Source organism: Cervus canadensis, chromosome 5 (genome assembly GCF_019320065.1).
Source record: "Cervus canadensis isolate Bull #8, Minnesota chromosome 5, ASM1932006v1, whole genome shotgun sequence".
In the NCBI taxonomy this organism is placed as follows: domain Eukaryota; kingdom Metazoa; phylum Chordata; class Mammalia; order Artiodactyla; family Cervidae; genus Cervus; species Cervus canadensis.
In genome coordinates, this window is record NC_057390.1 from 22409289 (window position 1) to 22415343 (window position 6055).

The following is a 6055-nucleotide window of genomic DNA, read 5'->3' on the forward strand; positions in this document are numbered from 1 at the left end:
ACTTTTCACTTTCATGCATTGGAGAAGGAAATGGCAACCCACTCCAGTGTTCTTGCCTGGAGAATCCCAGGGACGGGGGAGCCTGGTGGGCTGCCGTCTATGGGATTGCACAGAGTCGGACATGACTGAAGCGACTTAGCAGCAGCAGCAGCAGCATGCTTACTGACTAAACCTTAACATTTGGTTTCACTTGACTGTTCTTCTTTGTTTCTGCATGTTTTCACTTCTCTGATTAAACTTATTATTTAGCTACGGTTTTTCCAGAGACAAAAGGCAGGCAGAGGACATAAGGGACAAGAACCATAGTGTGCTACTGTTTCAGTACTACTTCTTGATGTATTTCTGAGATATGTAGAAATTGGGGTAACAGTTGTTTAGCCTGTAAATTGGGGAAACAGTTCTCTTTAAACATTCACTATGGAAAAGATGAAAAAACTTGCATCACAAGGCTAGCAAAATCAATTAGCTAGACCAACTTGGATTCACTTTTCCAAATATTATATGTGATGAAACAATTCTGGGTAAAAATGAAGATCAGCTAAGCTTTCTCTCTACCAAGAGAACTCATCATTAGAATGTATACAACTTTAATACTAGCGCACTGAACACTGGTTTGATTAACACACAGTAAACTCAATTTTTAAAAATTGTTGATTAATAGCTCTTATTATATTTTGTTAAATTAGCTGAGTCTTGAGTGAATGATTGGCTAGTGGTTATAAATACAACCAAGGAAGTATATTGTCTTCAGTTTTTATACCTCAGAAATGAAAAAAATATTAAATGTTAAAACAAACAGACAAACAAAAACACTTTTTTTTTTGTAGCAACTTTCAGTAAGCTCCTTTATGATAAGATTGCATTATAAGAAAGATTTCTGTATTTGTTATCAAACTTAATTATATAAACATATTTAGAATATTTTATTTGAAATAAGATAAGACTGTTGAAAGATAATTTTCTTGGAATAGGAGAGGCATGCATGAAACTAACAGCATAGATTGTAAATTTTTTGAGGCATTAAGATATATTTAATTGATAGCAAGGGTTTCCCTAGTGGCTCAGATGGTAAAGAATCTGCCTGCAATGCAACAGATGTTGGTTTGATCCCTGGGTCAGGAAGATCTCCTTTAGAAGGGAAAAGCTACCCCCTCCAGTATTCTTGCCTGGAGAATCCCATGGACAGAGGAGACTGTTGCAAAGAGAGATTGCAAAGAGTTGGACCCAACTGAGAGACTAATACTTTCACTTTTACTTTTTTTTTGCCCCACCTGTACATTTTTTTATTAAAAAATGTAATGCTTATGTACAAATGTGTATGTAATATGCTTTCTTAGAATGATGCTTGATTTAAATATAATACATATTAAAATGTTTCAGGACAACTGTCTTGAGATGGGAAAACCAAATCAATACTTATAGGCATTTGTAGTTGATTGTAATCAGACAGGTGGAGAACAATTTACAATTCCACATTCCTTAGCTGACTGTTTATAAGTAGAGGCTGGCAGCAAACACAATATCTCTCTTGGTTTTGGTGATTCCTTCTGCAAATTTATTTTCCAGCTCAGTGTTTCCAATGGCATTTGCTGCTTGACACATTTGTCGAAGTAGTTCTTCCAAGCGCCTCATACAACGAATTATGCTGCCTTCAAAGACATCTGTCATTTTGCAGATATGGGCAAATGTAACTCCAGTTGCCCAGGTGTATACTACATCCATTAAGTGAGATTTAAATGAGCTTAGATAAGTCTCCTCATCAGTTTCCAATTTGGCTTCTGCTGAAACTTCTGCAATTCTTTTAGCACATTCCTGCATTTGACGAAGTGGTCCTGCTAATTGCTCTGTTAATTTGGGCATCTCACTAGAATTCTCTTGAAACACAAAGCAGCTCAGTAGTGCTGTTGCTTGTTCTGCAGATAGGTCATTGAAAAGGCCATTAAACATCATCTCATTTAGAAGGAGCTTTTCAGCACTGCTTATCTCACAAGTCACTCATCCTTTCATCTCTATGACATCAGAAGATGTAGCAAATCCCAACCTCCTTAAATCACGTTTGCGACATTTGAGCTCATCCATTTGTAGGACAGTTTAGTTCTCCTTTGCGGATTTAATGTCTATTGCAATCTGTGCTTTTTTTCCCACAAAGTGTATACACAGTTTCCAAATTTGGATCATTGTGAAGAGGATGAGAATACATTCGATGCTCAAAGGCCTCTACTTTCTGGATAACTGTTTTCAATCCTTGATCCCGAATGCCCATGTCATCAATAGGATCTAATAAGGGAACACCATCAGGAAAATGTTTCTGAACTTCCTGTATTGATTTTAGAACACTCTGTCTATTGTCCAGTGGTCGAAGGTCTTTAGGGATGTAAAGTCGGACACTGCTGATAGCAGACAGGAGATGCACCCAAACTGGAACAACCTGCATCTCTCCTTTCTCATCAGATTTAGCTGGCTTTGCAGCCTCAGTAGTTGAATTTTTCAACTTTGCTACAGCGCAGAAGTACTTCTACTACATATAATGGATCCAGTTCACCAGATTTAGGCTTAACTTTCGATTTCTTTGAGAAATTCACCACTACACCCCAACCAAAATCATCTCCTTCATTCTTCACCTTTACCAAACGACCTGGTTGTAGAAATGGTAAGCAATATTTTGGTTTGTGAATGTATTCTTCAATTTCTTTACCCAATTTGGCAAGCTGCTGTCTAATCTTGTACTAGATGACTACACTTTCTTCATTTGGTATTACTATTTTATTATACGGTTCTTCTGAGTTCTTTACCTTCTCTATTACTCCTGGAATTGCTCTATAATGCTGAAACTGGTAGAAGGATTTTTCCAACATGTACTCAGGATTAATTTCTTCTACACATAGTAAGTTCAAAACCATGTTGTAGGTCAGATGGAAAGCACTATTTAGAGGATCAGCTGAGCCTTTAAGTAGTTGTTTTCCAATCTTTGGCCTCATCTTTTCATCTACCATAAGAATTACAATTCCTCTATCATCCATTCCCCTCCTTCCAGCATGACCAGACATCTGAATATATTCACCAGAGGAAATCCATCAGAAATCCTTCCCATCAAATTTTCAGGCGTTTGTAAATGAAACAGTTCTAGCTGGCATGTTAATTCCCATAGCAAAATCTCAGTGGCAAATAAGGCCTTTATTAATCCTTCAGAAAAGAGAATTTCTATAGTTTCTTTCAAAATAGGAAGTAAACCACCATGGTGAATATGAATCCCCCATTTCAAGAGAGGAAGTACATTTTCAACCTGAGGGAGCTTTTTGTCTTCATCAGACAAGCAGTCAATTGCATTACTGAAAACTTCTTCAACCATCTTCTTTTCTTCATCTGTGTTGAAATCTAATTTGGTCATTTGAAGTGTGTAAGCTTCACAATCTTTCTTACTAAAACTGAAAATAATTACAGGTTGAAAATTTCTTTCCATAATCATCTTCACAATTTTGAATACGTTTGATGGACCTTTTGTTCCTCCTTTTCGCCCCTTCTGATCTCCTTTTGCCAAATCACCAGCATCTCGAAGCACTTGCCTTGCAGTATTAAAATTATCTTCTCTGAAGTCACCATTTTCATCAACCACAAGGTGCAGGCCATCTCCCCCGGCTGGAAAAATATAATGCTGTAATAGAGTAGGCCGATAATCTGTGTATATTACGTGACAAGTCTGTTTGTGTAAGTGGCAAATCCACTCAGCAAACTGTCGGGCATTTGGAATAGTAGCCGAAAGAAAGACATAGTGAACATTATCAGGAAGCAAAATAATAGTTTCTCCCCATACGACCCCACACTCTGAATCTCTCATGTAATGAATTTCATCAAATATGACCCAATCAACTTCTCACATAATTTCAGAACCTCTGTACAGCATACTTCTCAAAATCTCTGTGATCATAACAAGATAGGATGCTGTAGAATTAATAGTAGCATCTCCAGTCATCAGACCACCATCTTGAAATTCTTCATACATTTCTTGGTATTTCTGGTTACTCAGGGCCTTAACTGGGCTAGTAAATATCACACGTTGTTTTTCCCTTAGCGCCAATGCAATGGCGTATTCAGCGCAAACAGTTTTTCCTGCTGATGTATGTGCAGATACTAAAACAGACTGATTAGTATCAACACTGAATGGCTTCTCTTTGAAAATCATCAAGAATGAGTGGACACTCCTTTGCAGCTTTTCCAACTCGAGGTTTAAGTGGTAGATAATCTTCATCTGCAGGAAGTGCAATCTCATGTGTACACCCTTCAACAGTTTCAACTGACTGTACCTTGACTCTGGGCATCAGGTCAGCCAAACTTAAATCTTCAGTTATTGACTCTTCCACCCTGGGTTTCTTTCCAAAAATAGGTTCATCAGCACCCTCGAAGTCTGCATCTCTCTTGATTTTTCCAACATTAGTTGACTCTGATTGTAATTTACCATCAAAACATTTTCTGGCCTTTTCTGCAGACCCTGGCGGCCCCTTCCATTTCCCCTTCTCCTTTTCCTTGTCTTTTTTGGCTCCGGGAGCCATGGTCGAGTCATCCTCCAACATGCTGAAGAGCTCATCCCTGAAAGCGTCAGCCATCTTCTGAAGCTGCGAGACTCAACTTCCCTCACTTTTACTTTTTCACATGAAAAATGTAGGAAGTATATGTTCTTAGGTAGTAGGCCCATTATTAACTCTAGAGTGTAACAGTTTTGAAACACATTGTTCATTGAAGTACATATATTTTAACTTTGCCTTTTTCTAGACCCTAGAGAAACCATTATCTGTATAACTACATTAAGAATAGTTTCCTGAAATTGACGGATGTAAAATTTTATATGCCTGTTTGAAATGGTATCATTTATAGAATCTGCAGCTCACAGTGGTGCCAGTTGCCTATCAGTGCTGACAGATCTTGGTGGAGAGTAATTACAGATGTTGGTCTCAGCAGTCTGAATTCACAGACTCTGGAGTTGCTATTCATCTCTTATAGAAGCCTCTCAAGGGCATCCACTTGTAAAATATAGGCCTTAATAGCTTCTATTTAGATTACATTTGTTAGTCATTTTCATTTTGTAGCTGTTAAGCCAACAACTTAATATTTAAACAGATAAGCTTTCAAACCTATTTCAAAAGCCTGTGTTGATGAATTGATATATAGTCTATGCTTCTTTTCCATATCTTCTTTGATTCTTCAAGACATTATCTGAAGGCAAGCAGTGTGCTTCCATATATTTGCATACTGTCTAAGCACAACCCCTGCAAATCCTGAAAATCAAGTGAGTCTTTCAGGTCATGAAAAAATTGAGAAATAAAGTGAGTCACATTTGGTAGCTTCCTTACGTAAGTATCACCACTCTTAAGTTTCGAGAGTTTCAACTTCTTGGTTAACCTAATATTATTAAAACTTGCAAAATGATTTTCTACTCAGTCATCCTTATTTTACCTTCATGTGAAAATACTCCTTTAGCATGGGTGATTGGATCAGCAGAAAGAGACAATTGGCATAGATAGACTCAACTGCATCAAAATCAAATCACTCCAATCTCAGAGTACCAATCAACCTTCAGATGCCCTTGAATTAACATGAGTGAAATGCTGTTTCAACTGCCAAAGATGTTAAAATGAAACAAGAGCTATCAAATTAAGGCCAGGATCATTTTTTTCACACTCTGATTACCTTGAATGTTTAAAATTCAGAGCTCACTACTTTTATAAAAGAACTGGAACCCAGAAGAGGTTTTGAAAACCACATATCTCTTCAATCATCCCTATTGTTTATTTGACTGTATTTTAAAATAACAAATGAAAAGATTTTGTAATCTTCTTGTAAGAAAATTAAACAAAGTGTATAAAAGATATTTATTTAATGAAATAGAACTTTTTGATGTCATATTGACTACACATTGCAATTGGAGGACCATGTTCACAATAATAACTATTGCTATAATTATGTTTCTTTCAAAGTATAACAAAATTAAAATGCTGAAAATGAAGCACTGCAGAAGATAGGAAACTCTGCCTGTTCTTGCCTTAGAGATGATAATCTTAGG

At 36.9% G+C, this 6055-nt stretch overlaps 1 pseudogene across 1 annotated transcript; it reads right to left on the bottom strand.

Moving 5' to 3' along the window:
- Window positions 1-1264: 1264 nt before the first annotated feature.
- LOC122441605 lies at window positions 1265-4601 on the bottom strand (annotated as a pseudogene). The gene has a single exon (XR_006269402.1). The product of XR_006269402.1 is annotated as an exosome RNA helicase MTR4-like (transcript).
- Between the last annotated feature and the right edge of the window lie 1454 nt (window positions 4602-6055).